Genomic DNA, 24,974 nt, shown 5'->3' with positions numbered 1-24,974 from the left:
ACATGACCTCCCAGCTTCCACTGAGTCATGTCATCAAACTGCTCTTTCTCATTATTATTATTTATTGTTCCTTGAACTCAGCAAGCAAAAGTGGCTCATACAATAACTCTGGCAGTGCCAAGACAAATAGACGCACTCCTGCCCTGAGCTGCTTAGGGTCTGGAGACACAAATGGTACTGTGCAAAAGAAAAATGCAGAACAAATGAAGAATGGAGAAGGCATTTTTCCCCTTTGTCTTATTTCTTATGCCGTCAACTCCACTCTCTTTGATTCAGTGAAGAAAAACATGCTTGAAATATATATCTCCATTTCTGAGTAATTCTTTGAAAAACAATGAGAATATTTAGGTATTTTAATAACTCCTGCAAAAAACTATTTTAAAAATTCCACAGATTTAGAAGTTTCAGTTCTTGGAAGAAAAATAATTCAACTTAATTTTGTGGCTGGTTCTTGAGAAAAGAATACAGCTGAATACTATTGTTAAACCTAAGTGCAAGTAGGGGGAAGAAATGTGAAGGACAGAAATCGCTTAATATCACACCAGAACACACCTCTTTACTACTTGATATTCACAATTTTAACTGAAAATGCTAAATTTTACTGCATGTAGACTTTGGGTTGGAAGGCTTCCCTGGAATTAGTTGAGAAAGTAAACCATTTCCATGCACAGAGGAAGGGGTCAGGTCTTGCTGAAGACTCAAATAAATGATTATCACATGAATGAATGAGTGAAGGAAGGAAGGAATGAATGATGGAAACTTCCCGGTTCTTTTCCATCAAATTTCTTCTCCTTCCTTCATTTGTTTAAAAAAATTATATGCTACTACATCTCCTCTTGTCCCATCTATTTTTAAAGTACTTTATGTCTGTACATTGGCCCATATGGTGGACAATTGCTGTTGTTTCTCTGTCCAGTATCTCTTCTGTGTTCTGGTAACAGCATTCACATGTTCCTTCAAGACTTTTCTTCCTCCACAATCAGGTCATGTGGTTTGGACAGAGCTGACTCCACCTCCATATCCCAGGGTGTTCACATGACCCAGGCTCCTCAGGTGTGAACACATGACCCACATCCACCCAGTTGTAGCAAATCCCAGCACTTTTCCTGCAGATACAGGAGGTATGGAGGGAGGTATAGAGGGAAAGAGGTCTGGGAGATCTTGTCTGTCTGCTGGCATTACTAAGAAGATGAGAAACTGTTCTAGAGCTTCTGAGTGCCATCTTGCTATCTTGGGTCATGGTGGCGGAGTCTATTTTGAGAGGAGTCCCCCAAGAAAGCCGTGATTCCTGGATGTTCTGTGGACATCGTTTGAGTTCCTAGATGTAATACTTCCTGAAACCAGTCATGGGTATCGAGTGAACACAATTTTTATTTTTTCTTACACGAGTTGAGTTGGGTTTGCTGTCAATTTGCTGAAGGGTTTGGACAAATGTGTCCCCCCCAGAAACACTCCAGAATCTTTATTTGAAAGAAGAACATAAGCTAGAATCAGAGCGTGTTTCCTAGATAGTTTTCTTTATTTCTGCTATCACTACTAATTTTTTTGCTCTATTCCTTGGTATTTTCATGCAGGTTAAATGCTGCAAAAATCTCTCTGTGCGTTATTGTCCGCATCCTGAGAATAGAAGAACTTGTCAGCTATACTTTAGATTATTAGAGTGTCATTGTTAGGGCTCTGAGTTAAATTGTGTGATGGCGTAGTCCTTCCCTCATGACTGTACTTTGGCTCAATCCTGTCTCCAGGGAGAGGAAATGTTTCTGTCACTCTCCCTCTTCCTGAGGAAGCATGTCTCCAGGCTTGCAAAGTCATCAGGCCTGAAAAACTCACCACCAGGCTGTGATAACACGACAGATCCCTCCCATGCTGCTAATTATGTTGTTCCCCCCTTAAAGCCACTCACTGAGTGCCCATCACTGAGTGATGGGGTTTTCCTGGAACAAACACGTACAGTTGTGCTATAAATGCAAAATCAGGAAAACGCCAGACAAAGAGAAAAGAGAGGTGCTGCTTTATGTTCTGTTATTTCGAACATGATAGCTTTTATTCCTTCTTCCTTTATTTCACCTTCATTTGACTGGCATTCAGGAGGTGATGGCGCATGGAGGTCAGAGAGTCATATCCGGAATCCAGGCCCCTCTGTTCACAAGTATATAATCTTGGGCAAATAACTTAAACTTCTTATTCTATATTCTCCTATTTGTTAAAAATAAGAAAATATTAATAATACATCTCACATGATGATGCTGGCAGAATTAAATAAGATAATATGTAAAGCATTTAGGACAGTGCCTTGTATGCAGTAAGCACTCAATTAAGGTCAGTTCCTGTTTAGTGGTTGTATAGTTTCTCTCTGTCCTCCTGTCCCCAGCATGCCTTCCCTCCCTGCCCCAGGTGAGACTGGTCATCTTCTTTGCTTTTTAGAATGGGCAACCCCTTCCAAATTATGACTTGAGGTGCCTCAGGAAGGATCTTTTGGTACTAAAATACTTATCCCTTTGCGTCTGCTGAAATTTCCCTTGTAATCTCATTCTGTGCTTAATGTTGAAGGCCTCTATTAAAATGCAGCAGCTTCAGTCCTTACATACTCTTAATTCATTTACTGATTCCCAGCAGAGATCACATTCTCGAGATACGAGGAATAGGATGAGTCAGTGGAAGAAGACAGGCCAAAGCTCAGTACTGTGTTTTGTCTCTGATTTCAGAGCTTTGAAAGAGATGAGAACAGGGTGTTAAAAGGAGAGGACCCTGCCTAGTCAACCAGATGGCCAGAGTCAACTGGTGAACAGCGGGTGTCAAACGTCAAGGTGAGAGCTCCATTGCCTCCTTATGGGATGCTGTGGGGGCAGCTCAAGGCTGATGCCCACGCTGGATGGCATAAAGCTACCCTAGGCTGCAGTCAGAGGTCAGTCAGGAGAACAGACACTGATCTAATTTGAAAGCAGAGGAAATTAAAACAGGGAATCAGACACACAGTTGATTGAAGTTCTGAGATGCCAAATAGAGGCTGGTAAAGAAATGCAGAGATTAGCAAAAGCAGGAAGCCATTATCACTCTGGAGCTAGAAGTACAAGGGAGCAGGTGTCATTCCTGAGACTGAGAGTTGAGGCCCCCTAGCAAAATCTAGAACCCCATTGGACGTCTCTGGCAGGAACCAAAGCCATGGAGAAGGGAAAGTTGCTGCCTGAGACGCTGCCTATGGAAGAGAAGGATGGAGGAAATACCCTGGCCTTTCCCTTATTCCTGCCTCTAACCTCCTGTAGGGCCTCCCAGTGGGTGAACCTGGCTGGAAGCTAGCTGGTGCAGGAGCCTGGAAGACAGAGGCTGAGGGCTCTCCTCCTTGGTACGCAGAGCAGATTGGGAGACAGGGCTAAGAAGGATATAAGAACAATGAAATGATGGGCATAGTACTGAGAGGAAGAAAGAAAACCACTTTCCTATGGTCATATAAGAAGGTGACACTCAGGAATCTGAGCTGTCGAAAGGTCTTCTTTATGTTTGCCACGCAGAGCAGAGATTTTGGCTTGGTTTTTAGGTCTGGGCTTAGAGGTGGAATATTATTCACCTCAGTTTTTCTCAAAGGGTAGATGGTGGAGTCTTTGCACTAGAAACAGCTGTACTGTCGGTTCAATCTGCTAATTCCTGGGCCTCACACCAGATCTTCTAAATGCGTTTACCTTATTGAGGGGCCAACTGGTTTGCCTACTTCTCTCTGTGTTGTTAACTGAGGTTTATGTTCATAAAGCCTTTAGAATTTAAAACCAGGACAATCACTCTCTGAACAAGATTTGCTTCACTTCTTTTTCCTCCTAGATGATGGGTGATGCTGTCCTTATGAAGTTCTAGTCTACTGGCCTGTTCAATATCTATCCAAGGGTTCTGCCCAGGACATTACATGGCTGATGAGAAATGTCTCTTGTCCAAAGATTGATGGTTTAACTCAAGAGAAGGGCAACAAATTCTCAAGCATGTTAACAAATCTCCCATCCCAGGAACAGAGTTGCATAATTGAAAAAGTTAGAAATAGAAACCAGAGGAATTCCTTGGTGCAAGAGGTCAGAGAGATAGACGCACCAGCTGGATCGCAGAGCAATCTGCTCACTGGCCTCGGGAAGCCATTCCGGGTGTTTGAAGCCAATTGCTTTGTATTTCCCACAATGTTGCTGTAAATGATTTGATTTTCACTGCTATAACTGGTGGTGCGTAGGTGCCTGTGTAATGAGCACAACCTTGAATACAGATACTTGAGTTAAGTAGTCCTTTGGCGAACGAGCTCAGACTTGCATCCTCTCTGACCCTGTTTTCATCTGCAGTATGGGGGCATAGCTGCTGTGCTTCCTTTGTAGAATAGTGGGAAGAATCACCTATCTTAATTGAATAAGGATTTAGTTATTGAGAGTCTCTGCTTACTAGATCTCATGTTAGAAATACAAAGACAGAATTCTTGCCTTTGAGGGCATTTCAGCTTGTAAAAAGAGAATCTGCACATAAAAGCAGTCTACGTTTTGCAGTGCTCCGTTGAGTTAACAGCTATGATTTAAACAGCTATAGTCACGTCACTTGCTGTGGCTGTAGTTGAGATAAGTGAGTATTAGTTTCATACTCATGGGATCTGAAGGACACGTTAGGAACGTCAACTTCTTAAACCTAAGGACCTTCAGAGGGGAGTCATCAATTCCTGGGGTGCTATTGGAAGGTCTAAGTCTTCACTAAGGGGAGGAAGAAGAGAGGGTAAGTAAGAGAAGGACGATTAAAAGACAGCATATGGTGACGACGGCAACTAGACTTTTGATGGTGAACACGATGCAGTCTACTCAGAAGTCGAAATATAATGATGTACACCTGAAATTTTATAGTGTTATAAACCAACGTGACCTCAATAAAAAAATAAAGAAAAATAAAAACCAGGCATGTCTACTTTGCAGAAAAAAAAAAAAAGGCAGGAAAAGAAAAAAGAGTGGAAGGAAATGAAATGCAGAGGAGCGGGGCGTAGCTGCTAACGTCTGTAGCAGCTACTGCTCAAGGCACCGCCTCGCCAAATAATTCCATCCCCATTTTCCCTTTGTGAAATATTTACCACAAGGGATAATATAAACGTGAGCAAAAATCTGTTTTCAGGGAAAACCAAAAGCTTGCCTTTTACATTTTGGAATTGATTTCTTCTTTCTTATACGTGATCGCCCACATTTTGTTTTCTTTGGTGTGTTTTACTTCTGAGGGTGATGGTACCTTTCTTTCATTCTTTCAATTTGGGTTGACACGTTGTGCTATCCTTTAAACACTTCTAATATTTTACCTAATGCTTTCTTTATTTTAACAGCTATTTTCAAACTTTAACTGCGTCAGAATTACCTGGAGGGCTTGTTAAAACGTAGATGGCTGAGCCCCACCTCCAGAATTTCTGATTTTTGTTTCTGGTCTCCATAACTTGCAGTTTAAAAAAATTCCCAGGTAATGATGATGCTGCTTGTTCAGGGGGGACCGCTTTTTTAACATTTCAATAACTTTATTGAATATGTCCTCCTATGGGCCTTGATTTCCCTGTGCTTGGTGGTCTCTCTTCTTCCTATCGAATGTATCCACTGTAGAACATTTTCCTAGAATCTGACATGTTAATTTGTCTATGGATTTTTGTGCAGTTCTCATGCTAGAGATTTGTATTCCAAAATATTTGGGGCTCTGTGTCAATGAGTGATTCTGTATTCATGCCGGCCACGAGCGAAGGCAAGTCCTTGTGTAGGTAAATGCAGAAGATGTGCTTCCTTGGACTCAACTCTTCAGTTCTAAAGTGGAAATAGGAATGTGTGGGTTGGACAGGTGAAATGAATTTAGTCATAGAAATATTGTAAAGAATAATTTCTGGTTTTCAAGAGTGACCCCAACAGAGTAGATATTATTCCTACTTTGGCTTATGTGAGAAGGTCTGACAAGAGAAAGAGAATTGGATGGATGGTCATTGTGCGGGCTTTGAACCAAGTTACGCTACTCTTTAGCTATGCGACTGGCCAAATCCACGATCCTGTCTTTCAGTTGTGAAATGGGACAAATGATCATTTCCCAGACTTGTGGAGTTGCTGGGAGGTTCAAAGGCTGCCAAATATGGAAAGCCTTCATCGATACATCAGCTGTTCCTTATTCGGTTCAGGTTTGCTTTCTTTTCCTACTGTGTCACTGTGGCCTGGTATGTCGCTTCCTGATCTAAGTGAGGTGGTGACAGATTGCTGTGCTACACTGAATGGAAACTGTCCTGCCCAGGGGCTCTTTGCAAGATAAAGAGTCATCATATTATAAGGAAAATTTCCCCACAACCCTTGAAGTGGTATCAAAGCTGCTATTTTCATAAGTTTGGTTGACAGCATGGTGGGGGAGCTGTCAAAATCTCCAACATTAAAGGCAGCAATCTCTTGATTTTGTGTAGAAGTAGATTTGGGGAAAGGAAAGAACTATAATTGTGTTTTCTCTACTGCTTTGTAGAGTCTTTAGCAGTAGTTTACTTATCAGTCTTAGATGGACTTGAAGTTACCCAAGGGAAATTATAGTAGATTATACTGAATTCGGTGCCGTCTGGTATTAGAGAGCAATTTTTAAAAATATGAACTTTTTATTAAAGTGTAACTCACATACAGAAAAGTACACACAGCATAAGTACACAGCTTGATGAATTTTCAAAAACTAAACACTCTCATGCAACCAACACTCAGATCAAGAAACTTTATCAGGACCTGATCTTCTTAATGTTCCTCTCCAGTTACTACCACGCTTTGCCCCAAAGATAAGCACTATCCTGACTTCTAGCACCATAGCCTAATTTTGCCTGTGTTTTTTATTTGATATAAATAGAATCAGATAGGATGTAGTCTTTTTTTTAATTAAGATTATGATAGATTACAACCTTGTGAGATTTCAGTTGTACATTATTGTTAGTCATGTTGTGGGTACACCACTTCCCCCTTTGTGCCCGCCCCCCACCCCTCCTTTTCCCTGGTAACCACCGATCAGTTCTCCTTGTCTATATGTTAACTTCCACCTATGAGTGGAGTCATATAGAGTTTGTCTTTCTCTGTCTGGCTTATTTCGCTTAACATAATACCCTCGAGGTCCATCCATGTTGATGCGAATGGAACCATTTTGCCCTTTTTTATGGCTGAGTAGTATTCCATTGTGTATATATACCATATCTTCTTTATCCAATCATCAGTTTCTGGGCATTTAGGTTGGTTCCACGTCTTGGCTATTGTAAATAATGCTGCGATGAACATAGGGGTGCAAGGGACTCTTGGGATTGCTGATTTCAGGTTCTTAGGATAGATACCCAGTAGTGGGATGGCTGGGTCATAAGGTATTTCTATTTTTAACTTTTTGAGAAATCTCCATACTGTTTTCCATAGTGGCTGCACTAGTTTGCATTCCCACCAACAGTGTATGAGGGTTCCTTTTACTCCACAACCTCTCCAACATTTGTCACTCTTGGATTTGGATATTTTTGCCAATCTAATGGGTGTAAGGTGATATCTTAGTGTAGTTTTGATTTGCATTTCCCTGATGATTAGTGATGATGAACATCTTTTCATGTGTCTGTTGGCCATACTTATATCTTCTTTGGAGAAATGTCTGTTTCATGTCCTCTGCCCATTTTTTGATCGGGTTGTTTGTTTTTTTGTTGTTAAGCTGTGTGAGTTCTTTGTATATTATGGAGATTAACCCTTTGTTGGATAAGTGGCTTGTAAATATTTTTTCCAATTGGTGGGCTGTTTTTTTGTTTCAATCCTGTTTTCCCTTGCCTTGAAGAAGCTCTTTAGTCTGATGAAGTCCCATTTGTTTATTCTTTCTATTGTTTCCCTCAACTGAGGAGTTACAGTGTCCGAAAAGATTCTTTTGAAACTGATGTCAAAGAGTGTACTGCCTATATTCCCTTCTAGAAGACTTATTGTTTCAGGCCTAATCTTTAGGTCTTTGATCCATTTTGAGTTTATTTTGGTGTGTGGTGAAAAAGAATGGTCAATTTTCAATCTTTTGCATGTGGCTGTCCAGTTTTCCCAGCACCGTTTGTTAAAGAGACTTTCTTTTCTCCAATGTAGGCCCTCCGCTCCTTTGTCAAAGATTAGCTGTCCAGAGATGTGTGGTTTTATCTCTGGGCTTTCAATTCTGTTCTATCGATCTGTGCACCTGTTTTTGTACCAGTACCATGCTGTTTTGATCACTGTAGCTTTGTAGTATGTTTTGAAATCGGGGATTGTGATGCCTCCGGCTTTGTTTTTCCTACTAAGGATTGCTTTAGCAATTCGGGGTCTTTTGTTGCCCCATATGAATTTTAGGATTCTTTGTTCAATTTCTGTAAAGAATGTCCTTGGGATTCTGATTGGGATAGCGTTGAATCTATAGATTGCTTTAGGTAGTATGGACATTTTAACTATGTTTATTCTTCCGATCCATGTGCATGGAATGTCTTTCCATCTCTTTATGTCGTTGTCAATTTCTTTCAAGAAAGTCTTGTAGTTTTCATTGTATAAATCTTTCACTTCCTTGGTTAAATTTATCCCAAGGTATTTTATTCTTTTCGTTGCGATTGTGAATGGGATTGAGTTCTTGAGTTCTTTTTCTGATAGTTCATTGTTAGTGTATAGAAATGCTACTGATTTATGTATGTTGATTTTATACCCTGCTACTTTGCTGTAGTTGTTGATTGTTTCTAATAGTTTTTCTATGGATTCTTTGGGGTTTTCTATGTATAAGATCATGTCGTCTGCAAACAGCGAGAGTTTTACTTCTTCATTACCTATTTGGATTCCTTTTATTTCTTTTTCCAGCCGAATTGCTCTGGCCAACACTTCCAGTACTATGTTGAATAGGAGTGGTGAAAGTGGGCACCCTTGTCTTGTTCCTGTCCTCAGAGGGATGGCTTTCAGTTTTTGTCCATTGAGTATGATGTTGGCTGTGTGTTTGTCATATATGGCCTTTATTATGTTGAGGCACTTTCCTTCTACAACCATTTTATTGAGCGTTTTTATCGCAAATGGGTGTTGGATCTTGTCGAATGCTTTCTCTGCATCTATTGAGATGATCATGTGGTTTTTGTTTCTCATTTTGTTAATGTAGTGTATCACATTGATTGACTTGCGGATGTTGAACCATCCCTGTGTCCCTGGTATAAATCCCACTTGATCATGGTGTATAATCTTTTTGATGTATTGCTGTATTTGGTTTGCCAGAATTTTGTTGAGGATTTTTGCATCTATGTTCATCAGTGATATCGGCCTGTAGTTCTCCTTCTTTGTGTTGTCCTTTTCGGGTTTGGGGATCAGAGTGATGCTGGCTTCATAGAATGTGTTAGGGAGTACTCCATCTTCCTCAATTTTCTGGAATAGTTTGAGAAGGATAGGTATGAAATCTTCTTTGAATGTTTGGTAGAATTCTCCAGAGAAGCTGTCTGGTCCTGGACTCTTATTTTGGGGGAGGTTTTTGATTACTGTTTCTATTTCTTTACTTGTGATTGGCCTATTCAGATTCTCCATTTCTTCCTGATTCAGTTTGGGGAGGTTGTAGGAGTCTAGGAATTTGTCCATTTCTTCTAGGTTGCTCAATTTGTTGGCATATAGTTTTTCATAGTATTCTCTTATGATCCCTTGTATTTCATTGGTATCTGTTGTGATTTCTCCTCTCTCATTCCTAATTTTATTTATTCAAGATTTCTCTCTTCTTTTCTTGGTGAGTCTGGCTAAGGGTTTGTTGATTTTGTTAATTTTTTCAAAGAACCAACTCTTTGTTTTGTTGATCCTTTCTACTGTCTTTTTTGTTTCAATATCGTTTATTTCTGCTCTTATTATTATTTCCCTCCTTCTACTGATTCTGGGCTTTGTTTGTTCTTCTTTTTCTAATTCTGTTAGGTGTTGTTTGAGGTTGCTTATGTGAACTTTTTCTTGTTTAGTGAGGTGAGCCTGTATTGCAATGAATTTCCCTCTTAGGACTGCTTTTGCTGCATCCCAAATGATTTGGTATGTCGTGTTCTCATTTTCATTTGTCTCCAAATAATATTTGATTTATTCTTTAATTTCTTCAATAATCCATTGTTTGTTGAGGAGCGTGTTGTTTAGTTTCCACATTTTTGCACCTTTCTCTGCTTTATTCTTGTAGTTGATTTCTAGTTTCATAGCATTATGATCAGAAAAGATGCTTGATATTATTTCAACTCTCTTGTATTTATTGATGCTTGCTTTATTTCCCAAAATATGGTCTATCCTTGAGAATGTTCCATGCGCACTTGAGAAGAATGTGTATCCTGCTGTTTTTGGATGAAGTGTTCTATATATATCTATTAAATCCATCTGGTCTAATTTTTCATTTAATTCTATAATTTCCTTGTTGATTTTCTGTCTGGATGTTCTGTCCATTGGTGTTAATGGTGTGTTGAGGTCCCCTACTATTATTGTATTGTTGTTGATGTCTTCTTTTAGTTCTGTTAAGAGTTGCTTTACAAATTTTGGTGCTCCTGTGTTGGGCGCGTATATATTTATAAGTGTTATGTCTTCTTGGTGGAGAGTCCCTTTGATCATTATATACTGTCCCTCTTTGTCTTTCTTTATCTGTTTTGCTTTGAAGTCTACTTTGTCTGATATTAGTATAACGACACCTGCTTTCTTTTGTTCATTATTAGCTTGGACTATTGTCCTCCATCCTTTCACTCTGAGTCTGTGTTTGTCTTTGGGGCTGAGGTGTGTTTCCTGGAGGCAGCATATTGTTGGGTCTTGTTCTTTGATCCATCCTGCCACTCTGTGTCTTTTGATTGGGGAGTTCAATCCATTTACATTTAGAGTGATTATTGAGATGTGGGGGCCTACTGTTGCCATTTTATGTCTTGTTTTCCGGTTTTCTTCAATTTCCTTTGTTTCTCGTCCCATGGTTTAATCTGTTCTGATGGAGAGCTGCTACTCTCTGTTGTTGTCCTTCTACTTATCTCCTCTGCTCTTGGTTTTGTAGCCCCTTTCCTTTTTTTGATTTTTCAGGAATGAAGGTTTTCCTGAGCATTTCCTGAAGAGGAGGTTTTGTGGCAATGAACTCCCTTAATTTTTGTTTATCTGGGAACATTTTTATTTCTCCATTGTATTTGAAGGATATTTTTGCTGGGTAGAGAATTCTCTGCTGTAGTTTTTTGTCCTTCAGATTTTTGAATATATCATTCCACTCTCTTCTACCCTGTAAAGTTTCTGCTGAGAAATCTGCTGATAGCCTGATGGGGGTTCCTTTGTAGGTTAATTTCTTCTGCCTGGCTGCCCTTAGTATTTTCTCCTTGTCGTTGACTTTTGCTAGCTTCAGGATGTAGTCTTTTGCATCTGCTTTCGCTTACTTAACATTGTGAGGAACACTCATGTCATATGTGTAGTTTGAAATTTGTTCGTTCTAATTGCTCTATAGTATTTCACTGTATAAAGTAACTACAATTTATTTATTGACTCAAATATCGTGGAGATTTTGGTTGTTCTTCGTTTGGGTTTTTATAAATAGTGCTGCCATGAACATTTCAGCACAAGTGTGTGGTGAATATATGAATGCATCTTGTTGGAGTGTAATTGTTGGGTTTTCGGGTGTGCACAGGTTCATCTTTAGCAAACACTGCCAAACAATTTTCCAAAGTGGTGCAACCATGTACACATCAACCAGCAGTGTATGAGAGCTCCAGCTGCTCCACATCTTTGCCAAAACTTAATTTTGACTGTGGTTTTATTTTAGCCATTTTGATGTGTGTGCAAAAACCCAAAAACCCCAAAAAACAACAACATTAAAATGGGTAGAGAATTCTCCCTGCCCCAATATTTGTTTCACGATATACTAAAGAAACTATTCTTTGGTGAGAGTAATCTCCACAAGATGGCTAGTTGAACCTAAATAGAGGACTTGAGTCAGTTTAGATTAACTCCAAGGGCAGCTGCATGAGAGTGAAGCTTGAATATTGCAGCACAGGGAACCTTCTAGGTTTGTTATTGCTACGTACACTAAAATTCTTTTCTAGGCCAGACTCAACGTGGAAATTCTCCTTTACTCACTGAGACCAGGGAGTATAAATCTCTTCAACTGCTGGAATAGAGAACATGTGCACCCATTTTAGAGAAAGAACCTGAGATTCACAGAGGCCGCAGAATAGAGTCCATAACATTGTAGTGTCTGAGATGACATTCCCTGATACTTGGTGCTGGTTGCTGGAAATTTATAGAAAATATTGGAAGAATGAAAGCTTTAAATTATAGCTTTCATTGCATATACAAAGAACAGTAGTAAGGACCCAGGATATTCAGTTAATGGGTGTGTGTCTATGTGTGTGTGTGTGTGTGTACATAAAAGATGAACCTTGAAAATTGCACACAGCAATTTCTCTGCAATCAGTATTAAAAACTGGGTATGAAGAATTGATCATTCTAGTGAGATAGATGTGGGAGAAATAGAATAAATAATTCAAAGGATGATAAAGAAAACAGTATGCAAAGTGTCATAGGACAGAGATATTTGTCTTAGCTATGGCTGACTAAAGATTTCAGGAATTCGCCGTTGAGATAGTGGATAGTAATATCGATGTTCTAATATATTTTATTTATTTATTTTTTTGGTGAGGAAGACTGGCCCTGAGCTAACATCTGTGCCGATCCTCCTCTATCTTGTATGTGGGATGCTGCAACAGCATGGCTTGATGAGCGACGTGTAGGTTTGGACCTGGGATCCGAACCCGTGAACACTGGTTCACCAAAGTGAAGTGCTCGAACTTAACCACCATACCATTGGGCCTGCCCCCATGATTTGATTTTTAATATGTTATATTACAATTAATTTCCAATTTCCTGAAGCCTCACCTCTCTGTAGGAGCTAAGGAAATAATAACTAAATTTCACCGTCACTGTATCAGTTATCTACTGCTACAATAATGCTGTGTAATAATCACAAAACCCACCCATAAATGGCAATAAACATTTAGCCAGCTTATAAGTTTGTGGGGTTCAGATGATCTGCATTGAAGGGGGCAGGTTTTGGCTAGACTTGTTTATGTGCCTGTGGTCCCATTTGGCTTAGCTCGGTTACTGTGCTGATCTTGGCTGGGCTTGTGCACATATAGGGGAGTTGGCTCATCTTGCTGAGGTGACTGGGAGTGACTTGGTTCCACCCAAAACTCAGTGGTATACAACAACAAGCATTTATTTACTTTATTTTATTATTTTTTTAAAGATTGGCACATGAGCTAACATTTGTTGCCAATCTTTTTTTTTTTTCCTTCTTCTTCTTCTCCCCAAAGCCCCCCAGTACATAGTTGTTTATTCTAATTGTAGGCCCCTCTGGCTCTGCCATGTGGGACATCACCTCAGCTTGGCTTGATGAGTGGTGCCATGTCTGCACCTAGGATCTAAACAGGTGAAATCCTGGACCTCTGAAGCACAATGGGTGAACTTAACTACTTGGCCATGGGGCCAGCCCCAGCAAGCATTTATTTAGTTCACAAAGTTGTGGGTCAGCTGCGAGGTTCTTCTGCCACAAACTTAGTGGCTTAAACAATACACATTTATTGTCTCACAGTTTCTGTGGGTTAGGATTTTGAGTATGGCTTAGCTGGGTTCTCTGCTTCAGTGTCTCAGCAGACTGCAAGCACAATGCTGGCTAGGCTGTGCTTTCATCTGAAGGTTTGATTGGGGAAGGGTATACTTCAAACTCACTCAGTTTGTTGGCAGAATTCAGTTCCATAGAGCTGTAGGAGTGAGGCCCTCGGTTCCTAAAGATCTCTCATGGTTTTTTGTTTGTTTTCTTCCACATGGGCCTCTCCACATTTCACACATTTCTGCTTCCTTCTTCAAGGCCAGCAGGGGGGCAAGAGTGATTCTACTGAGATGGAGTCTTGAATGACCATTATAATCATATGAATGACTTCCTATCATCTTTGCCATACTCTATTGGTTAGAAGTAAGTCACAGGTCCCCTCACTGGAGGAGACTCGAGTGAGTGGACCTGTGGGAGGGGAGGGAATTACATAAAGCTATGAACACCAGGAAGTGAGAATCATTTGTTATCACCTTACAGTCTGTCTGCCTCGGCTGGCCTTGCATACATCTTGGGATTAGCTGTGTCAGCAGATCTAGGGTGGCATGTTCACAAGGCAAAGAGATGCAACAGTGGCAGTGGGAATGCATAAGTGACTTTTCAGTCCTCTGCTAGCGTCCTGTCTGCTAGCATCCCATTTGCCAAACGAAGTCACATGGCTCAGAGATGGAGTGGGAGGACACTACAAGGTTACCTGATAAAGGGTGTGGATACAGGAGGAGTAAAGAATTGGGGCCATGGATACCATACTTACCCTTATCTGCACAATCCAAGAATTCAGCCCGATATAAATCTCATCCCTCTCTTCCTCTGGTCAGCATCTCAGGAAGAACCAAGTGTTCCAGTTGGTGCCTCACAAATACTCACAATCCTGGTTGTTCCTCCTGCTCTGACACACCTTCTAGACTATCTGCTGCCTGCAGACTCCCACATGGATGGGAACTTGCATGACCCCCCTTGCTATGACTAATATCTAAGTAGATATGCTTTCTCCAAAACTCTTTAAGATAAATAACCTTTTTGTTTCCTACCAGAAGAGAGGAGAATGTTATTATTACGCATTCTGTGTCCTATTCCTTGTCTCAGAGAATCATTCATGAATAAATTAATTTCTGTCCACTGTCCCTCTCTTTTCAGGGTGAAGCTAAACTCACAGTGTCCTTCCCACTCACTCTACCACATATTCAGAAACCTATAGAACTAACACCCCTTGTGCTCTTTCCTGATTGAAAGAATACTCTGGGACTTGTTATGGGCCAGGGCTTCTCGACACTGCTTGTACATTAGAGTCACCTGGGGAGTTTTTAAAAATTCCAGTGCCTGAGACACACTCAAGAACAATCTCTGGGAGTTAGTTGCAGACATTAGCATTTTTAAAACTCCCCCAGATGATTCTGAGAAGTAGCCAAGATTGAGAACTCCTATTATGCATAGACATGTAGACCAGGGTGTCTCAAGTAATAACTGCACTTAAGATTTTGGAGCTTCGAGTAGATAGAAAAGTTTATTCCTATTTGACTGTGGCCAAAAGCGTTTTTGTCTTCAAGGGACTTTTCATGAGAAGTTTCTCTCTGCCTCTCTATATAGAGAGAACCACATTTGCTTTGAAATATCCTCTCACCCCTCACCCTGGCACCACAGATGAGGAAAACAAAAGCCCGGAGAGATTTATTCACTTGCCCAAGATCATATGATTAATTAAAGCACAGCTGGGGCTGAGTCATGAATCTTCTTTTTCCTTCTCCAACATCAATCTGTTTTTTTCAAAACATGAACTTAGAAGTTTGGAGAGTAATAAGTTGGGTTCTATAACCTTCCCAATATACATAAAACTACCCACAGTTTCTGTTGACCAAACAATAGAAGGAGGGCTTCAGAAGTTTGTAGGAAATTCTAGAAAAACAAATTACATGGAGCTTTCTACAGTGAAACTCCAAAGGTTATCTAATGTCCTTGGCCCAAAGCTGTCTTCCAGATTATTCTGAAGATTAAACATCAAGTTTTAAAGGGCACACTAGAATGTCTTCATGTGCTATTTGTTATTGAAAATTTTGACTGTCTTTATTCTAATTTAGACACAGCTGTTTTGGGGACATAAAGAAAGAAATAGCTGGTGTTATTTGAAGTTTTCCTGTGTATTTAACGTCTTTAAAGATAATTTCTTCAAATAGTCTATGGATATACATTTAATATTCATACTCAAAGTTGCTCAGTTTTGAGAAAAGGAAAAATTCGAGTCTGTTCTACATACTTACTACTCTTTGTGCTATGTGGAATATAGGAAAACAAATTCTAAAACTGTGGATCTGAAACTATAGTGTGCACCAGAGTCATCTGGAGGACTTGTGAAAAGAAAGACTCTTGGCCTAATGCTCAGAGATTTTGAGTCAGTAGGTCTAGAGTGGTATAGCAACCATGTCTTGTATTGTCTGTATTCTGATGCTTTGACATCTGGGATTTTGCTGATCCTGGAGGAACGGCCCCTCCCAGTGCTAATCAATTGCTAGAGATGTAAACAATTTGCCCTTTGGCACACTTTTCAAAGGTGAACCATTCAATCCAGAGCCCACAGCCCAATCACCTTGTTTATTGGGTTCTCACATCCTAGACCAATATCCACCTGCCCTAATCACCCCAGGACCAGGTACTAGATAACTAGGGAGAGTTCTCACGCCCCAGAGCCTGCTGAAATTATTCAAACTAGCTAGTCCTAAACCTGTGTACCCTGCCTCTCCTGTTCCTTCCCTCGAATCCTCAATAAAGACTCTTGCCCCTCTCTCCCTCCGTCTCCTGACCCAGCCTCATGCCTCACGTGGAGTGGGCTGCCCCTTCCTCTTGGGATCTGTGTGTACAACAAAATATCTTTTTAATGGCAATGATCTCCTGATATATTGGCTTTACCATACACCAATAATAATCAAACCTACATTAAAACAAGTGGGATATAAGAATTTGTATTTCGAACATATTTTCAAGCGATGCTCATGCTGCTTTTGTTGGGGACATACTTTGAGAACCACTTTCCTAAATCATTTGAAAGCTACCATGTTTATGTCTGTTAGTGGCAGAAGGCGAGTGAGGGGCAGAAGCTGATGGAGGGGTCCTGGGGTGACATACAGAGAATGGAGATTTTTGTAAAAGCTGTTTCATCCACTTAACCATTACACTTCTGTGCTCATTTAATCATTTTAACACCTAGTGGAATCCTCATGTGAGAGCTGTGTTATCATTTCTCTATCCTAGTATTATGGTCTTTGTTGAGTTACTTGTGGGAGAATTAGAATACCAGAAAGGGGATTAAGAGCACTTGTTTTAAGTCTAGCCATGGTTCTAACACTGAGTTTCATGACCTTGGGAAATTTCACTTCATATCTTTGAGCCTTAGTTTCCTCTTCTGTTACTTGGAAATAATAACAATATCTACCTCATAGGGTAAATGTTAGGATTAAATGAGTTAAATGTCAAGAAAGTGCTTAGTACAGCCCACGGCATATAGTTAGATTTCAAGATACAAGCTATTGTTATGGAAGTTATTTTGGGGAAAGCACAGGATTGTGATAAATTTCATTGTCTTACCCTTTATATAATATAATCTTATGCCTGGAGTTTTAAATAAAGAACAATGGTGTATGACCAAAAGAATTTAAAAATAAGATCCCATGGCATTTGTTGTTCCACAAAGCAGAAAACCAGAGTCCCTGGAAGAAACTCCCTGAGATTGTTCTCTAAGTGATAAAACTACAACTGATAGGATCTTATGCCAGAAGAAAATCTGCTTCAATTTCAGTCCCATTGGCAAGGCCAATGGTGTGGTGAGGCATGGTGTAATTTCTCCCCACGTGGTTGCGTTGTCAGAGTAGTGGCTGTGCAAAAATGGCCCCTTCCAACCCAACATGTCTGCTGTGTGCCTTGCTTTAAAGTCATGCTACTTCCTGTCACAGACAAGCTTTCACTCACGAGTACTTTGAGGTACTCTAACAGGAAGGGAAAATCATTATTTCTTCTTCGATGTCCATCACCAACATAAGTGACAGATATACTCTGATTACAGTATCCTTTTTACTTGTGAGGGCCAAATCAGTAGGAAAAAACCCACTAAATTCCCAAATATCCAGTTGTGTCAGGCTTAAATTTAGTCATTGTGCATTTATGATGCATCTTTTGTGATAAAATGTCTGATGTTCTCTCTGAGCTAACAGCACCAGCAATTTGGCTCAGGAGAAAAGATTACACATTTTAGTGGGAAAGAAAGGAATCTGAAGAAGAATATTTTAGTAGAGTTGATCGAGTGTGCTGAACAAGCAGTGATTGGATAACTGGACGGTGTGGAGATTTCTACATTGAATGGGTTAGGGGCATGAGTGTCACAGATGTCTCCCAAAGTTTAAAGCAATGGTTTTAAAACTGTGACTAACAACACACCTGCAGGTCACAACTGGCATTTCAAAAAATTAAATAAAGCAGAAAGTATCAGAGTGCATCATGTTTGATAAGGGTAAGTCTTTATATACACCTGTGTGTGTGTATGTGTGTGTGTGTGTATAGTTTGCGACATACAGCCCATTTCTTCAGTGAGTCATGGCTGAAAAAAAAGTTTGAAAAACACTGCCTTAGGTATTTCTTGAAATGATTTATTTGGAGTACTGACACAGAGCTAAACACCTTTGGATCCCGTGGTGAGATTCCTTTTCATTCTCTTTCATTTCTTCTGATTCAGTAGACAATCTCCATTTGCTACTAACACGTCTCCATCAGCTCTCGAACTCTCGCTAGTCTCCCTTTCAAAGAAAGAGAAGCAGCCTCAGGCCTAGAGTCTGGGGCAGGAAGACTTTCTGTTTATGGTAAATGCCGCTGACTTTCTGTTGTGTTTGGTTGGAGCTTCTCCTATACTTTGGTTTCCACATTTCTAATTCCATGTTATTCCACAGGATTTATTGTTTCTTTTTCAGTGATTTGATTTAAGCAAAAAAATTGTCGTGAGGAAAATATTAACTAGCTCATCTATGGCAAACAGTGTTGAAGGGGGTCCAAGATAGTCTGGGGAGTTTGGGAATCAGTGCGCTTGGGTGTCTTGGCTGTGTCACCCTCCCTAGAATTCAGGGTCATCTGGTGGACTTCCCCTTGACCAGCACAATCGGAACTCTCTTTATGAAGGCAATTGGACTGATTGCCATGGATGTTCCCAGACTTCCCAGGTGTTGCAGGTGACAGCTGCATTTCCTCCACAAAAATGAAGAAAACACAGGCAGCCATGTCCCAGGAAGTCCTCTGTGCTGGCTTCCCACTGTTAATATCCTATCATTGTGCTAACATTTTCACCAGAGACGATGTCTTGGTTCTTGGAACTATTCATTTTTTCTTAGTTTGGCCACACTATCTTGATTTTCTTTTTTATTTTTTCTACCTAAGCATTGTCCCAGCAGGAAAAAAAGACCGACTGGATGGGAAAATCAAATGAGGTGATGATGCAGACCCCACTGGGGACAGATGCAAAGCTCACATGCTCAGGTTCAGTGGCTACTCTGAGATCTTGGCTGTACCTTCTGGCCAGATTTCGATGGAAAATTATTTGGGACCTTTGTGTACAGGGAAACCTGAGAAAACCAAGCGTGGTCTGAGGCCTGAAGTCCAACTGGCCCTGTTCTCCTTTCTCTGATGGAAGAGCCTAAAAATAAAATAGAGACAACAAGTGTTAGCACAGGCATCAGTTCTCTTCCTGGTACAGATAACACCTCTTTTAATGCAAGAGTAAGTAGGCCAGAGGGTAAAGTGAGAGTTGCCTTTGTCCCGTCCTGTATCAACACCAGGGCTAATTTTCTCTTTCCTTCAATTAGCTTGGCACAGCCATTATCGTGACTCCCTCTCCAACCCCCAGGGGTGAGAGCCAGGAGAGCTACTAAAATGCAGTCTGCATCCTTGTGACTGGCCACTTCTCATGGGACCTACAGCAATGATCTGGACACGAGTTTTTCCCTCAACTGCGGCAGGAACCGTGTTGGCACCTTATGTGCCGAGACTCAACTTTCACCCCAAACTGTTGTGAATTTTCTTTCCTCTTCCCTCCTGGATCCCTCCCTGAGTGACATCATTTGGGAGACAGCACTTTGATCCTGAGGGAAGACAGCTTTGTGAAAGGAGGTTGCAGATTTTGAGGGAAAAGCCCATATTTCTGCCCACATGGCTTTGGCTGTACTTGCCTGCTAATTTGAGTACAGAGGAAATGCAGACAGAATGAATTGCCCTGGCGATTTATGCCTTTGGCAAGTTGTTCCGGGGCTTGCGAGAACGAGAAGAGAGGACCAAAGGGTTCCGCATTTCAATTTAAAAATAGCCAGCCTTGGGCTCCTCCTCTTCCTGCTCCTGTCTCCTCTTCTCACAGGGAGAGCTTTTGAAAGGGATTCCCCTCCCCCAGTCCTATTCCCCCTCCCCCATCCCTCCCTTCTTCCACCGCATCTGTGACGCCAGTTCATTTGAATGGCAAGATTTTTCTGAGCTGGGATAAGCAAGATACAGGAAATCACTATTGAAAGACTTCTTTATGCTTGTTGTCATCATCACCTTAGTATGAGGGACAACTAAAGGGTCCAGTGATGAAAGCAGAGGACTGGGCCAGCAAGGATGTCTGAGGACCCAGAGGTGATGGAGACAGAACTGATCATCCACAGAGGTCAGTGGCCACAGCGAGGTGGTGAACCTCGCTTCCTTGGGTCACATCGGTGGAACTTCAGATCACACTCTGAAACCAGATTTTTTAGATGCTTTGTTGTGCTGCTAATGACAATTGGGGTGAGGGAGGCAAACCAAAACACCAAAATACTCCCACCTCCCCCAAAATTCTTGATACTTTGTGCACCTCCATGGCCAGGATTACGTGGTGACCAAAGGAGCTTCCTTAGACTGGAAATTAAGCGACATCTGACCTAACTTCGAGTCTGTTGTGCTCTGCTAGAGCTGAGCTCAGACCCAGGGTGATTCTGTTTATACCAGGGATTATCTACCTTCAGTTTTTGGTTTCCAAAATAGGTAGGTGGAAGCTTCCTTCTTACCTACCCATGGGCCAAAATGTTTAGATGGCTTGAGGCCCCGTAGAACAGAAGGGAGTAATGATAGCTTTCTGTTATTCAGGCATCTACATAGGCTTGGGTCAGTAGTTCTCAAAGTACAGTCCTCAGACCAGCAGCATCAGCATCAGCATCAGCATCATCCAGGGACTTGCTAGGAATACAATTTCTAAGGTTCCAATCCAGAACCTTGGAATTAGAAATTCTGGAGGTGGGATCTGTGTTTTAACAAGCCCTCCAGGTGATTCTAATGCAGCCTCAAGATTGAGACCCTTTGATTTAGGTAACTCAGCACTGTTTCCTTATTTGCTCATTTTAGACTTGATGGTAAAACCGCTAGGCTTTTACCACCTGTCAGGTGGCACAAATAATTTTCTGCAGCTCACAACTTTTATGGAACATCTCTAATATAGAAATTAGATGTAATTATATATAATTACGGCCAACTTCATGGAATTGTACCCATTCTCAGAGGATTACCATAAGATAGATGTATGTATGTTGAGTCTTTTCCCCTTCACTAATGTTCATTATAAAATATATATTTTTTATTGTATTCTTTGTAATATATTTCAGGAGAAATATTTTCTGACTGGAGAAAAGACTGGTCTCAGAAGACCAGAATGTAGCAAGATAAGATTCAGAAAAATCCTTTAAAAACTGTTCTAAGAAAAAAAAAAAGTGATCCTTTTCTGGCAACAGCATTTCAAAACTCTTGATAGACATCAGCTATAGATGCCATCATTTCGTGTTTTTATGTTTGGTATTAAATGGCAGTGAAGTTGATAGAGCACACTGAAATGAATAAAATTCTCTTTCCTCTTTTCAAGGTTTCTCAGAGGAATAATAGGATTTCTTCCCCTGCTCAACCACCGTTCCCAAATATTTCATGACTGGCTCTTAGGAATAGGATGATTTGAACAAAAAAAGAAGGACAAGTTTCTAAATGCAGAGGTAAATCTAAGGGAATCGGGGTTACAGAAACATGAGACTTTGGATGCCTAAGCTTTTTTATGATGTAAGTCTTAAGGTCACATAATCTACTAGTTTTTTTTTCAATTATTCGCATAATGAAATCTACCAGCAACTGTCCCAGCGGACGTGATAGCCGTCTTGCATGTTCAATGATGTGTGGTTCGCTAACCTCAAATTTGAAATAAAGCAAACAAAAGTAGAAGAAATCTGGGAAATAGCAAGTTGTAGAAAGCAAGATTCCAGAATAAAATGGACTCTAACTTTGTACATCAAATGCTGCCTCCAGGTAGGGCATCCTCCTGAAATCTCAGGTATTTGCAATATCAACACTTGCTAACCTTTGCAGAATATAGCAATATATAGAATATAATATATAAGCAAATATATGATTTGGGTGGTCTTGGAAATCCAGCTTGGCCCTCTCAACCCTCTCATTTCAAACAGTTTAATTTCACTAGAAGTACCTATTTTCATACAGTTTTCAATCATTGTGAAGGAAATAAAAATTATTTTAGAACTTTCTTGATGCATAAATAAATGTCTTTTATATCCATTCTGTTTTGTTAGGAAAATAAATGCGCAAAATACACAAGTTGGCGATTTTTTTTTTCTTAATAGAATTACGCTGTGGCTAAGACCGCTTTTGGCACCTGTTTATTCTCCATATTGCCTCATTTACCAATTCGATCTGCTTAAGAGCCAACGTTGCTGCACTTTTGTTTCCTGTGTAGAGAATTCAGTAGGGGCCTAATAAATTTACTGACTCCTGATTTGCCAATTAATATCTAGAACTTGACCTTTTTTTTGTTTCTCATTCAAGCACATTTGCTAGTGTAATCTTGAATTTGCACTTTCAGGCCTGAAAGAAAGCTTTGCACTCATATCATGCAACGCTGTGATTTTATAGATGAGGAAACTAAAGCATAGAGATGTTAACTGAAAGTCACGCGGGGACTCATGAGAAAAAAATCCAGGAGTCGAACCTAGGACCCCCAACTCTCCATCTTGGTCTCTTCCCCTTATGGCCACTGCTATGAACAGTAATTAGCAATCAAGTAGCAAATACTTGGCACGAGCAATGTGGCGTTTCCAGTTTCTGACGCATTTACTTAAGCTTCTTTGCCTGCTCCTACCAGTGCATAAATCACAGAAGGATGCTCGTAAGAACTGAGCCCCTGAGAGCATGAATTTCTCATTTTTTGAATTTGTAGATTATTTATTTGACAGTGGCTGGCCTTGGGAAAATCCTTAGCTGAAAGGACATTTTTATGTTACTTAAAAAAATAACTTTGCCTTTGGTCTGGCATTATTTCTTTTTCCTTTTTTATAATAAAGTTTCATTACGTTTATTTTCAAACATACTTTTACAAGGAGAGAGAATAATCTATTGATCTTCCATAACCCAAACAAGATTCAACAATTATGGAGGGTTTGCTATTTGGTTAGTCTTTTCCTTTCTCTTTCTGTCCTTTTTTTCTCCTGAAATATTTTAAAGCAAATTTCATACGTCATTTCATCCCTGCCCTACATTCCTCAGTCCTCGTCTCTAAAGAGTTATGGATATTTTGCTACATAAACCTAATGCTATTATCACACCTAAAAATTATAATTACAAGGTCATCAAATAACCAGTCAGTGTGACAGTTTCCCTGATTGCCTCAAAAATACTTTCAGACTTGCCATTTTCCATTCTTTATATGGGTGGCTATAGTTTTAGGCTTCCAGCAAACACTGCAAACTTAAAAAAGAAGGAAAGAAAGAAGACGAAGTAAACTTACTTAGCAAGAAGTGTTTTCCCAAATTCTCACAGCTCTAATCTGGATACCATTCAGTGTGACAGCCTTCTCGCTGGGTTCCCACAGCTGGTTAGTGTTTTGAATTCCAGCCCCATGAACTCATATCAGCCTACATGGGCTACTGCTCAGCGCCTAACCTAGTGCTGATATCTCTGATGACAGAGTAATGGAGCAACCGCGGGCACTGTCTGCCTCTTTCTAAACGCACTGTCATCTGTGTTATTCTTCCATCTCTGTAGGGAGTGAGTGACTCTAATGCCTCTTGGAAGCATTTAAGCCATTATGGAGGCAAAAGTAATGCCATGCAGGCATCTTTTGTTGAAAGACCAATAAAATAACCTGATACGTTGTGAACGACCGTCTGGATCGTCGAGGTCACATCAGGCTGGTTTAGATGCACACATCTTCCTGTTCAGGTTTCTGCTTCTATGTTGAGCTTTGAGAAAGATGTATGAAGATAAAATAGGGAGAGAGAGGAAAAATACAAAGACATATCACAGTTAGAGATAGACTAAGTTAGTTTAGGCACTGAATTTTGGTTATGACTTTTCTATCAGCTCCCAACATAGAATTTCTTAGAGAAAAGGCAGTCTTCACTTATTGTAAAGGAAAAATTTTTTCCATAGGAAGCTACATCTAAACGAGAGCTCCTCTACTGGAAAACGTGACGAGCTCTTCTTCAGATGTCCAAGGGATGCTATTTTGGGGACCCCGCTTGACCCTCCCCAGCATCTGAAAGACTATACAGTACTTATTGAAGGATGCCTGAAATTTGAATTGTTTCTCATTTTTCCTAATGGAAATGTTTTGTTTCCTTTCCATTTGTATTGATTTATAACTTAGTGTGAATAAGAATGGGGTTTTTTCCCCAGCTTTATTGAGGTTTAACTGACAAGCGAGACGAGGTTTTGAGAAGGGGTGGGAGGAGAGGGTGTGAATGTTAGACTTGTTAGAAGTGTAGGGGATGTATATTGGACCTATACATATATAAAGAATCTGGTGCCAGGGCCGGCCTAGGGGTGTAGTGGTTAAGTTTGTGCGCTCCACTTTGGTGGCCTGGGGTTCACCAGTTCAGATCCCGGGCACGGTCCTACACACCATTCACCAAGCCATGCTGTGGTGGCATCCCAAAAGCAAAATAGAGGAAGATTGGCATGTTAGCTCAGCAGCAATTCTCCTCAAGCAAAAAGAGGCAGATTGGCAACACATGTTAGCTCAGGGCCACTCTTCCTCACCAAAAAAAAAAAAAAAAAAAAAGAAGAATCTGGTGCCTATTCTAATGGAGTTGTACATTCTAGTTGGGGAGAATGGGCCATCAACTCTAATCTTGGAAAGTTGCTACACGGACAGTACTGGAGGGTGTCTGTTGGTAGATACTGAAAGGGGTGTCTGTGGTGGAGGACTACTTTACAAAAATGCGACATTTAAACAGGAACCTGAATGAGCTAAGGAGTCAGTCATGAGAAGGTTCCAGGCAAAGTCCTCAAAGAGGGAATAAACAGGCCTTGCAGAGTTATATATAGCATATATGGCATTTGTGGCTGGAACCTGCAGGTTGGGCTAGATCGTGAGG

At 40.5% G+C, this 24,974-nt stretch overlaps 2 long non-coding RNA genes across 2 annotated transcripts in view; one reads left to right on the top strand and one right to left on the bottom strand.

The window, feature by feature from the left end:
- Window positions 1-24,974, top strand: part of LOC138920005 (uncharacterized) — a 94,951-nt gene that overhangs the window by 55,539 nt on the left and 14,438 nt on the right. The window contains exon 2 of the long non-coding RNA XR_011430594.1: window positions 21,461-21,584. This is a non-coding gene — a long non-coding RNA (uncharacterized lncRNA). The remainder of the gene's footprint in view (window positions 1-21,460; window positions 21,585-24,974) is intronic.
- LOC138920003 (uncharacterized) lies at window positions 18,180-23,519 on the bottom strand. Its single transcript, XR_011430591.1, has 3 exons — window positions 23,384-23,519; window positions 19,110-19,234; window positions 18,180-18,347 (listed from the first exon to the last, which is right to left on the bottom strand). It is a non-coding gene; the product is annotated as an uncharacterized lncRNA (long non-coding RNA).

This window comes from Equus caballus, chromosome 22, assembly GCF_041296265.1.
Source record: "Equus caballus isolate H_3958 breed thoroughbred chromosome 22, TB-T2T, whole genome shotgun sequence".
Classification (NCBI taxonomy): Eukaryota; Metazoa; Chordata; class Mammalia; order Perissodactyla; family Equidae; genus Equus; species Equus caballus.
The sequence above is the reverse complement of the archived record's forward strand: the minus strand, read 5'-3'. Positions and strand labels throughout refer to the sequence as shown.